At 37.5% G+C, this 11,980-nt stretch overlaps 2 non-coding genes across 2 annotated transcripts; both read right to left on the minus strand.

The window, feature by feature from the left end:
* Positions 1-2,938: 2,938 nt before the first annotated feature.
* On the minus strand, positions 2,939-3,046 carry LOC148568129 (small nucleolar RNA R71). The gene has a single exon (XR_015882092.1). It is a non-coding gene; the product is annotated as a small nucleolar RNA R71 (small nucleolar RNA).
* An 8,619-nt stretch (positions 3,047-11,665) lies between these two features.
* On the minus strand, positions 11,666-11,773 carry LOC148568130 (small nucleolar RNA R71). Its single transcript, XR_015881730.1, has one exon. It is a non-coding gene; the product is annotated as a small nucleolar RNA R71 (small nucleolar RNA).
* Positions 11,774-11,980: the final 207 nt, after the last annotated feature.

An 11,980-nucleotide genomic window follows, 5' to 3' on the forward strand; every position in this document is an offset into this window, starting at 1 on the left:
GACAGAGCATGTGAGCATATCTTTCATTGAGAGGAGGGGATGTAGCCACTGACAACGGTGATGCCCTTGCATAAAGCCAGCCATGGAAAGGAGTAAGACAGATTGGATGAAGATAGCAGGAAAGCAGAGGTTCAAAGGAACGAAAAGCATCTCTATTCGCTTATCTGAAATTCCTACCAATGATTTACATAAGTACCTCTATCCCTATTCTATTATTTATTATTCGAAAACACCATTATCCATTTATATCTACCTAACTGAGATTTGCAAGGTGACCATAGCTTGCTTCATACCAACAATCTCCGTGGGATTCGACCCTTACTCACGTAAGGTATTACTTGGACGACCCAGTGCACTTGCTGGTTAGTTGTATCGAAGTTGTGACAATTATGAATTAAGATCAGAGCACCAAGCTTTGGAGCCATTACCAGGGATTATTCGAACCTGGAGATCACAATTTCGTGCACCAAGTTTTTGGCGCCGTTGCCGGGGATTGTTTGAGTTTGGACAACTGACGGTTCATCTTGTTGCTCAGATTAGGTAATTTTCTTTTTATTTTATTTTCAAAAATTTTTCAAAAATATTTTCAGAAATCTATCATCTGTTTTCGAAAAAAAATAATAATAATAATAAAAAAAAATGTTTTCAAAAATTTATTCAAAATTTTTAAGAATGAATTCTAGTGTTTCATGAAGCATGAGAAGCCTGGCTGGCTGTAAAGCCATGTCTAAATTCTTTTGGACTGAGGCTTGCAATTTGTTATCAAAGAGCAATATACTCTCGTGTTAAAGTCTAAAGCTTGGCTGGCCATTGGCCATGTCTAGTGTTTTGGACTGGAGCTTTCTTTGAACGCTTGGCTGGCTAGTGAGCCATGTCTAATTCCTGGACTGAAGCTTTAGACTAACATGGCAAGATTCCTGGAATTCATATTAAAAATTTTGGAATCCTTATTTTTTCTTTTTCATACTATTTTCGAAAAAAAAAATCCAAAAAAAAAAATTAGAAAATCATAAAAATCAAAAATATTTTCTGTTTCTTGTTTGAGTCTTGAGTCATATCATAAGTTTGGTGTCACTTGCATATGCATCTAGCATTTTTCGAAAATATCATGCATTCATAGTGTTCTTCATGATCTTCAAGTTGTTCTTGGTAAGTCTTCTTGTTTGATCTTGATAATTTTTTGTTTTGTGTCTTTTCATGTTTATCATATGCATTCTTGAATTCTTAGTGCGTAAGCATTAAAGAATTCTAAGTTTGGTGTCTTGCATGTTTTCTTTGCATTAAAAGTTTTTCAAAATTGTGTCTATGATGTTCATCTTGACATTCAAAGTGTTCTTGGTGTTCATCTTGACATTCATAGCATTCTTGCATGCATCACATGTTTTGATCTAAAAATTTCATGCATTGCATAATTTTCATGTTTTTTCAAAAAAAAAATTCAAAAATAAAAAAAAATATATCTTTCCCTTTTTCTCTTATCAAATTCGAAAATTTGAATTGACTTTTTCAAAAATTTTTAAAAATCAAGTTGTTGCCAATGAGTCAAATCAAATTTTCAATTTGAAAATCTTATCTTTTTCAAAATCTTTTTCAAAAATCAAATCTTTTTCAAAATTCTTAGTTATTTTCGAAAATTCCAAAAATATTTTTCAAAAATCTTTTTCTTATTTTTTATACCAAATTTTCGAAAATAACATAATCAATTAATGTTTTGATTCAAAAATTTGAAGTTTGTTACTTACTTGTTAAGAAAGATTCAAACTTTAAGTTCTAGAATCATATCTTGTGATTTCTTATGAATCAAGTCATTAATTGAGATTTTAAAAATCAAATCTTTTTCAAAACTAATTCCTATCATATCTTTTCAAAATATCTTCTTATCTTATCTTTTTCAAAAATATCTTTTCAAAATATCTTTTCTAACTTCCTAACTTCTTATCTTTTCAAAATTGGTTTTCAAAAATTTGTTTCAACTAACTAACTAACTTTTTGTTTGTTTTTTAACTTTTTCAAAACCACCTAACTAATTCTCTCTTTCTAATTTTCGAAAATATCTCCCCATTTTTCAAAAATTTCTTTTTAATTAACTAATTATTTTTATTTTTATTTTTATTTTCGAAAAATACTAACAAATTTTCAAAAAAAAAAAACAATTTTCAAAAATCACTAACTCCTTTTCAAAATAATTTTCGAAAATTATACCTCCCCCATCCTATTCTATTTATTCATTCATATCCTAACATCTCATCTCACATCTCTTCCATCAGTACAGTTGCATTTCTTCCTTTACATCACATTCTTTGTCTCCCCCTCTTTTCTTCTACTCACATAAGGGAACCTCTATACTGTGGTAAAGAGAATCTCTATTATTATTATCATTTTTCTGTCCATTCTTCCTTGTCATATGAGCAGGAGCAAGGATAAGAACATTCTTGTGGAAGCAGATCCAGAACCTGAAAGGACTCTGAAGAGAAAATTAAGAGAAGCTAAAATACAACAATCCAGAGATAACCTTTCAGAAATTTTCGAACAGGCAGAGGAGATGGCAGCCGAAAATAATAATAATGTAAGGAAGATGCTTGGTGACTTTACTGCACCTAATTCCAATTTACATGGAAGAAGCATCTCCATTCCTGCCATTGGAGCAAACAACTTTGAGCTGAAACCTCAATTAGTTTCTCTAATGCAGCAGAACTGCAAGTTTCATGGACTTCCATCTGAAGATACTTTTCAGTTCTTAACTGAATTCTTGCAGATATGTGATACTGTTAAGACTAATGGAATAGATCCTGAAGTCTACAGGCTCATGCTTTTCCCTTTTGCTGTAAGAGACAGAGCTAGATTATGGTTGGATTCTCAACCCAAAGACAGCCTGAACTCTTGGGATAAGCTGGTCACGGCTTTCTTAGCCAAGTACTTTCCTCCTTAAAAGCTGAGCAAGCTTAGAGCTGATGTTCAAACCTTCAGACAGAAAGAAGGTGAATCTCTCTATGAAGCTTGGGAAAGATACAAACAGTTGACCAAAAAATGTCCTTCTGACATGCTTTCAGAATGGACCATCCTGGATATATTCTATGATGGTTTATCTGAGCTATCAAAGATGTCACTGGACACTTCTACAGGTGGATCCATTCACCTAAAGAAAACGCATGCAGAAGCTCAAGAACTGATTAACATGGTTGCTAATAACCAGTTCATGTACACTTCTGAAAGGAATCCTGTGAATAATGGGACGCCTATGAAGAAGGGAGTTCTTGAAGTTGATACTCTGAATGCCATATTGGCTCAGAATAAAATATTGACTCAGCAAGTCAATATGATCTCTCAGAGTCTGCATGGAATGCAAGCTGCATCCAACAGTACTCAAGAGGCTTCTCCTGAAGAAGAAGCCTATGATCCTGAGAACCCTGCAATAGCAGAGGTGAATTACTTAGGTGAACCTTATGGAAACACCTATAATTCAACATGGAGAAATCATCCAAATTTCTCATGGAAGGATCAAAAGCCCCAACAAGGCTTTAATAATGGTGGAAGAAACAGGTTCAGCAATAGCAAGCCTTTTCCATCATCAACTCAGCAACAGACAGAGAACTCTGAACAAAATGCTTCTAATTTAGCAAATCTAGTCTCTGATCTATCTAAGGCCACTGTAAGTTTCATGAATGAAACAAGGTCTTCCATTAGAAATCTGGAAGCACAAGTGGGCCAGCTGAGTAAAAGGATCACTGAAATCCCTCCTAGTACTCTCCCAAGCAATACAGAAGAGAACCCAAAAGGAGAGTGCAAGGCCATTGACATAAGCGCCATGGCCGAACCTCTGAGGAGAGGAGAGGACATGAATCCCAAGGAGGAGGACCTCCTGGGACGTCCAGTGATCAATAAGGAGCTTCCCTCTGGGGAACCAAAGGACTCTGAGGCTCATCTAGAGACCATAGAGATTCCATTGAACCTCCTTATGCCCTTCATGAGCTCTAATGAATATTCCTCTTCAGAAGAGAATGAGGATGTTACTGAAGAGCAAACTGCCAAGTTTCTTGGTGTAATCATGAAGCTGAATGCCAAATTATTTGGCATTGATACTTGGGAAGTTGAACCTCCCTTGTTCATCAATGAACTAAGTGATCTGGATCAACTGACATTGCCTCAGAAGAGACAGGATCCTGGAAAGTTCATAATACCCTGTACCATAGGCACCATGATCTTTAAAGCTCTATGTGACCTTGGTTCAGGAATAAACCTCATGCCCCTCTCTGTAATAGAGAAACTGAGAATCTATGGGGTGCAAGCTGCTAAAATCTCATTAGAGATGGCAGACAGCTCAAGAAAACAGGCTTATGGACAAGTAGAGGACGTGTTAGTAAAGGTTGAAGGCCTTTACATCCCTGCTGATTTCATAGTCCTGGATACTGGAAAGGAAGAGGATGAATCCATCATCCTAGGAAGACCTTTCCTGGCCACAGCAAGAGCTGTGATTGATGTTGACAGAGGTGAAATATTCCTTCAATGGAATGAGAACTCCCTTGTGTTTAAAACTCAAGGATCTCCCTCTGCAACCATGGAGAGGAAGCAGAAAAAGCTTCTCTCCAAGCAGAGTCAACCAGAGCCCCCACAGTCAAACTCTAAGTTTGGTGTTGGGAGGCCACAACCAAACTCTAAGTTTGGTGTTGAACTCCCATATCCAAACTCTAAGTTTGGTGTTGGAGAGTCTCAACAAAGCTCTGTACATCGGTGAGGCTCCATGAGAGCCCACTGTCAAGCTATTGACATTAAAGAAGCGCTTGTTGGGAGGCAACCCAATGTTTATCTAATTCTTATTTTTATTGTTTTTCATGTTTTCTTAGGTTCATGATCATGTGGAGTCACAAAATAAACAAAAAAAAATCAAAAACGGAATCAAAAACAGCAGAAGAAAAATCACACCCTGGAGGAGCATCTGTCTGGCGTTCAAACGCCAGAACAGAGCATAGTTCTGGCGCTGAACGCCCAGAATGGGAGCATCCTGGCGCTGAACGCCCAGAACAAGCATGGTTCTGGCGTTCAACGCCAGAAATGGCAGCAAAGGGGCGTTGATTGCCCAAAATGGGCACCAACCTGGCGCTGAACGCCCAGAGTTGTGTGCAAGGGCATTTTGCATGCCTAAATTGGTGCAGAGATGTAAATGCCTTGACACCTCAAGATCTGTAGACCTCACAGGATCACCTCAAGATCTGTGGACCCCACAGGATCCCCACCTACCTCCACTCACTCTCTTCTCTCTTCTCAATCATCCTCTATTCCCAATAAACACTCTTCCCTATTAACTCTTTACCACTCACATCCAAACACCCACTTTTCCTTCAAAATTCAACATCTCTTTCCCACCCAACCCCACCCATATGGCCGAATACACATCTCCCTCCATCTCCTCCATATCTTCTTCTTATTCTTCTATTCTTTCTTCTTTTGCTCGAGGGCGAGCAACATTCTAAGTTTGGTGTGGTAAAAAGCATAGCTTTTTTGTTTTTTCCATAACCATTGATGGCACCTAAGGCCAGAGAAGCCTCTAGAAAGAGGAAAGGGAAGACAAAAGCTTCCATCAAGGGTCTATAGCTCAGTGGTAGAACATTTGACTGCAAATCAAGAGATCCCTGAGATACCTCAGGGGATACATTTTCTTCCACACAATTATTGGAAGCAACTAAGGGTGGAACATCAAGAGCACTCCATCATCCTTCATGAAATCAGAGAAGATCTAAAAGCAATGAAGGAGGAGCAGCAAAGACAAGGAAGAGACATAGAAGAGCTCAAGGACATCATTGGTTCCTCAAGAAGGAAACGCCACCATTACTAAGGTGGATTCATTCCTTGTTCTTATTTCTTCTGTTTTTCGTTTTCTATGTTATGTGCTTATCTGTGTTTGTGTCTTCATTACATGATCATTAGTAGTTAGTAACTATGTCTTAAAGATATGAATGTCCTATGAATCCATCACCTCTCTTAAAATAAAAACTGTTTTAATTTAAAAGAACAAGAAGTACATGAGTTTCGAATTTATCCTTGAACTTAGTTTAATTATATTGATGTGGTGACAATGCTTCTTGTTTTCTGAATGTATGCTTGAACAGTGCATATGTCTTTTGAAGTTGTTGTTTAAGAATGTTAAATATGTTGGCTCCTGAAAGAATGATGACTAGGAGACATGTTATTTGATAATCTGAAAAATCATAAAAATGATTCTTGAAGCAAGAAAAAGCAGCAAAGAACAAAGCTTGCAGAAAAAAAAAAAAAGAGAAGAAAAAAAATAGGCGAAAAAAAAATAATAGAAAGAAAAAGAAAAAGCAAGCAGAAAAAGCCAATAACCCTTAAAACCAGAAGGCAAGGGCAAATAAAAAGGATCCCAAGGCTTTGAGCATCAGTGGATAGGAGGGCCTAAAGGAATAAAATCCTGGTCTAAGCGGCTAAACCAAGCTGTCCCTAACCATGTGCTTGTGGCGTGTAGGTGTCAAGTGAAAACTTGAGACTGAGCGGTTAAAGTCAAGGTCCAAAGCAAAAACAAAGAGTGTGCTTAAGAACCCTGGACACCTCTAATTGGGGACTTTAGCAAAGCTGAGTCACAATCTGAAAAGGTTCACCCAATTATGTGTCTGTGGCATTTATGTATCCGGTAGTAATACTGGAAAACAAAGTGCTTAGGGCCACGGCCAAGACTCATAAAGAAGCTGTGTTCAAGAATCATCATACTGAACTAGGAGAGTCAATAACACTATTCGAAATCTGAAGTTCCTATAGATGCCAATCATTCTGAACTTCAATGGATAAAGTGAGATGCCAAAACTATTCAAGAGGCAAAAAGCTATAAGTCCCGCTCATATGATTGAAGCTCTGTTTCATTGATAGTTTGGAATTTATAGTATATTCTCTTCTTTTTATCCTATTTGATTTTTAGTTGCTTGGGGACAAGCAACAATTTAAGTTTGGTGTTGTGATGAGCGGATAATTTATACGCTTTTTGGCATTATTTTTAGTATGTTTTTAGTAGGATCTAGTTACTTTTAGAGATGTTTTCATTAGTTTTTATGTTAAATTCACATTTCTGGACTTTACTATGAGTTTGTGTGTTTTTCTGTGATTTCAGGTATTTTCTGGCTGAAATTGAGGGACTTGAGTAGAAATCAGATTCAGAGGTTGAAAAAGGACTGCTGATGCTGTTGGATTCTGACCTCCCTGCACTCAAAGTGGATTTTCTGGAGCTAAAGAACTCGAAATGGCGCGCTTCTAATTGCGTTGGAAAGTAGACATCCAGGGCTTTCCAGCAATATATAATAGTCCATACTTTGGCCAAAAATTGACGACGTAAACTGGCGTTCAACGCCAGATTTCTGCCCAAATCTGGCGTCCAGCGCCAGAAAAGGATCCAAAACCAGAGTTGAACGCCCAAACTGGCACAGAAACTGGCTTTCAACTCCACAAATGGCCTCTGCACGTGCAACACTCAGGCTCAGCCCAAACACACACCAAGTGGGCCCCGGAAGTGGATTTATGCATCAATTACTTACTCATGTAAACCCTAGTAGCTAGTTTATTATAAATAGGACCTTTTACTATTGTATTAGGCATCTTTGGATTACCTTATGATCCTTTGATCACGTTTTGGGGGCTGGCCATCTCGGCCATGCCTGGACCTTCACTTATGTATTTTCAACGGTAGAGTTTCTACACTCCATAGATTAAGGTGTGGAGCTCTGCTGTTCCTCAAAGATTAATGCAAAGTACTACTGTTTTCTATTCAATTCTTCTTATTTCGCTTCTAAGATATCCATTCGCACCCAAGAACATGATGAAGGTGATGATTATGTGTGACGCTCATCATCCTTCTCCCTTATGAACGCGTGCCTGACAAACACTTCCGTTCTACATGAAATAAGCTAGAATGAATATCTCTTAGATCTCCTAACCGGAATCTTCGTGGCGTAAGCTAGAATGATGGCGGCATTCAAGAGAATCCGGAAAGTCTAAACCTTGTATGTGGTATTCCGAGTAGGATTCAATGACTGAATGACTGTGACGAGCTTCAAACTCGCGAGTGCTGGGCGTTAGTGACAGACGCAAAAGGAGGGTGAATCCTATTCCAGCATGATCGAGAACCGACAGATGATTGGCCGTGCTGTGACAGAGCATGTGAGCATATCTTTCACTGAGAGGAGGGGATGTAGCCACTGACAACGGTGATGCCCTTGCATAAAGCCAGCCATGGAAAGGAGTAAGACAGATTGGATGAAGATAGCAGGAAAGCAGAGGTTCAAAGGAACGAAAAGCATCTCTATTCGCTTATCTGAAATTCCTACCAATGATTTACATAAGTACCTCTATCCCTATTCTATTATTTATTATTCGAAAACACCATTATCCATTTATATCTACCTAACTGAGATTTGCAAGGTGACCATAGCTTGCTTCATACCAACAATCTCCGTGGGATTCGACCCTTACTCACGTAAGGTATTACTTGGACGACCCAGTGCACTTGCTGGTTAGTTGTATCGAAGTTGTGACAATTATGAATTAAGATCAGAGCACCAAGCTTTGGAGCCATTACCAGGGATTATTCGAACCTGGAGATCACAATTTCGTGCACCACCTGACAACCACTTCCGTTCTACTTGGAATAGCTTGAGTGCGTATCTCTTAGTCTCCTGATTCATGACGCATGGTTGCCTCGCCTGACAACCGAGCCTTCCATTCCATGAGATCAGAGTCTTCGTGGTATAGGCTAGAATCAATTGGCAGCATTCTTGAGATCCGGAAAGTCTAAACCTTGTCTGTGGTATTCCGAGTAGGATCTGGGAAGGGATGACTATGACGAGCTTCAAACTCGCGAGTGTTGGGTGTAGTGACAGACGCAAAAGGATCAATGGATCCTATTCCAACATGATCGAGAACCAACAGCTGATTAGCCGTGCGGTGACAGCGCATTTGGACCATTTTCACTGAGAGGACGGGAGGTAGCCATTGACAACGGTGAAACCCAACATAAGCTTGCCATGGAGAGGAGTATAAATGGTTGGAAGAAGGCAATAGGAAAGCAGAGATTCAGAAGGAACAAAGCATCTTCATACGCTTATCTGAACTTCTCACCAATGAATTACATAAGTATCTCTATCCTATTTTATATTTTATTCATCTTTTAATTATCAATTCTCCATAACCATTTGAATCCGCCTGACTGAGATTTGCAAGATGACCATAGCTTACTTCAAGCCGACAGTCTCCATGGGATCAACCCTTACTCACGTAAGTTTATTAATTGGACGACCCAGTACACTTGCTGGTTAGTTGTGCAGAGTTGTGACAAAGATTTGAAATTACAATTGTGCGTACCAAGTTGTTGGCGCCATTGATGATCACAATTTCGTGAACCAAGTTTATGGCACCGTTGTCGGGGATTGTTCGAGTTTGGACAACTGATGGTTCATCTTGTTGCTCAGATTAGGTAATTTTATTTTATGTTTAAGCTTTTTACTTTTTATTTTTCGAAAAATTTCAAAAAGAAAAAAATAATATTTCTATTCTGTTCTTTAGAGTTTTTTTAAGAATGAATTCTAGAGTTTCATGATAATTTGTTGAAGTCTGGCTGGCTGTGAAGCCATGTCTAATCTTTTGGACCGATATTTCAACTTATCATCACAAGGGCTTGTTGATTTCTATCAATCTTGCTGTTGAACGTAATGATCTGTTAAAGCTTGGCTGGCCATTGGCCATGTCTAGTGTTTTGGACCGAAGCTTTCACTAAAAGCTTGGCTGGCTAGTAAGCCATGTCTAATTCCTGGACCAGAGTTTTAGACTAACATTGCATGATTCCTGGAATTCTCATTAAAAATTTTGAATCTCTTTATTTTCTTTTCCATATAATTTTCGAAAAATCACAAAAAATTTTATAAAATCTTAAAATAAAAAATATTTTATGTTTTTTTGTTTGAGTCTAGTTTTTAATTTTAAGTTTGGTGTCAACTGCATGTCTTCATTCTTCTAATTTTCGAAAATTACATGCATTATGTTCTTCATTGACCTTCAAGTTATTCTTAATGACTTTCTTGCTCTGATCTTTAAATTCTCTTGTCTTGTTTGTTTTGTTATTTTTCATACGCATTCTCAATTTGTTAGTGTCTCTAATATGAAAATTTTTAAGTTTGGTGTCTTGCATACATTGTTTGTTTAATCTTAGTTTTCCATGATTAGTTGCAGTTTGATTGTTTCTCATCATTAAAATTCAAAAAAATTTTCAAAATTATGTCTTTTCAAGTCAATAATACAGAGAATTGAAGATTCAGAACATTCAGCAGAAGAATTACATAGAAAAAGCTGGGCGTTCAAAACGCCCAGTGAGGAAGGAAAACTGGCGTTTAAACGCCAGCCAGGGTACCTGGATGGGCGTTAAACGCCCAAAAAGGTAGTATTTTGGGCGCTAAATGCCAGGATGGCACAAGAGGAAAGATTTTGTTTTCAATTCAAATCTTTTTCAAATCATATCTTTTCATTCATATCCTTTTAAAATCAATTTCTTTCCATTTTCTATTTTTTTACTATTTTCAAAAATCCTTGCTACAATTAATGATTTAATTCAAAATTTTCAAGTTGTTACTTGCCTATTAAGAAAGGATCAAATTTTAAATTCTAGAATCATATCTTTTAAATTCTTGTTAGTCAAGTAATCAACTTTAATTTTAAAACTATCTTTTTTAATTTGATTCTCAATCATATCTTCTCAATCATATCTTCTCGATCACATCTTTTTCAAAATAATTTTCAATCATATCTTTTTTATTTCTAATTTCAAAATCTTTCTCAAAAATCACTTAACTACTTTCTCAATTATAATTTTCAAAAATCATCAATCAATTTTTCAAATTTCTTTTGATTATTTCAAAATCTTTTTAAATTTAATTTTGAAAATTCTTCCCCTCTTCTCACATCCTTCTATTTAAGGACTAACACTCCTCCACTATCAGTAATTCGGACTCTCTCTTGATAAGTTCGAATTCTCTCCTCTCTACCTCCTTCCATTCATCTTTTCCTCTGACACCTTAAGGAATCTCTATACTGTGACATAGAGGATTCCATACTTTCTTGTTCTCTTCTCTTTCATATGAGCAGGAGCAAGGACAAAGGCATTCTTGTTGAAGCTGATCCTGAACCTGAAAGGACCTTAAAGAGAAAGCTAAGAGAAGCTAAAACACAACTCTCTGAAGATGACCTAACAGAAATTTTCAAACAAAAAGAAGCCATGGTAGCCGAAAACAACAATAATGCCAACAATGCAAGGAAGGTGCTTGGTGACTTTACTGCACCTACTCCCGACTTCTATGGGAGAAGCATCTCAATCCCTACCATTGGAGCAAATAACTTTGAGCTTAAGCCTCAATTAGTTTCTCTAATGCAACAGAACTACAAGTTTCATGGACTTCCATTAGAAGATCCTCATCAATTCTTAGTTGAATTCTTGAAAATCTGTGACACTGTCAAGACCAATAGGGTTGATCCCGAGGTTTACAAGCTTATGCTTTTTCCCTTTGCTGTAAGAGACAGAGCTAGAATATTGTTGGATTCACAACCTAAGGAAAGCCCGAACTCTTGGGAAAAGCTAGTCGATGCCTTCTTGGCAAAGTTCTTTCAACCTCAAAAATTGAGCAAGCTTAGAGTGGATGTCCAAATCTTCAGACAGAAGGAAGGTGAATCCCTCTATGAAGCTTGGGAAAGATACAAGAAATTGATCAGAATGTGTCCTTCTGACATGCTTTCTGAATGGAGTATCATAGGTATCTTCTATGATGGTCTGTCTGAACTGACCAAGATGTCATTGGACAGCTCTGCTGGAGGATCTCTTCATCTGAAGAAGATGGCTGCAGAAGCTTAGGAACTCATTGAGATGGTTGTAAATAACCAATTCATGTACACTTCTGAAAGGAACCATGTGAATAATGGGGCAAATCAGAAGAAAGGATTT

The sequence above is a fragment of the Arachis ipaensis genome, chromosome B4 (assembly GCF_059453495.1).
Source record: "Arachis ipaensis isolate K30076 ecotype BB chromosome B4, ASM5945349v1, whole genome shotgun sequence".
In the NCBI taxonomy this organism is placed as follows: Eukaryota; Viridiplantae; Streptophyta; class Magnoliopsida; order Fabales; family Fabaceae; genus Arachis; species Arachis ipaensis.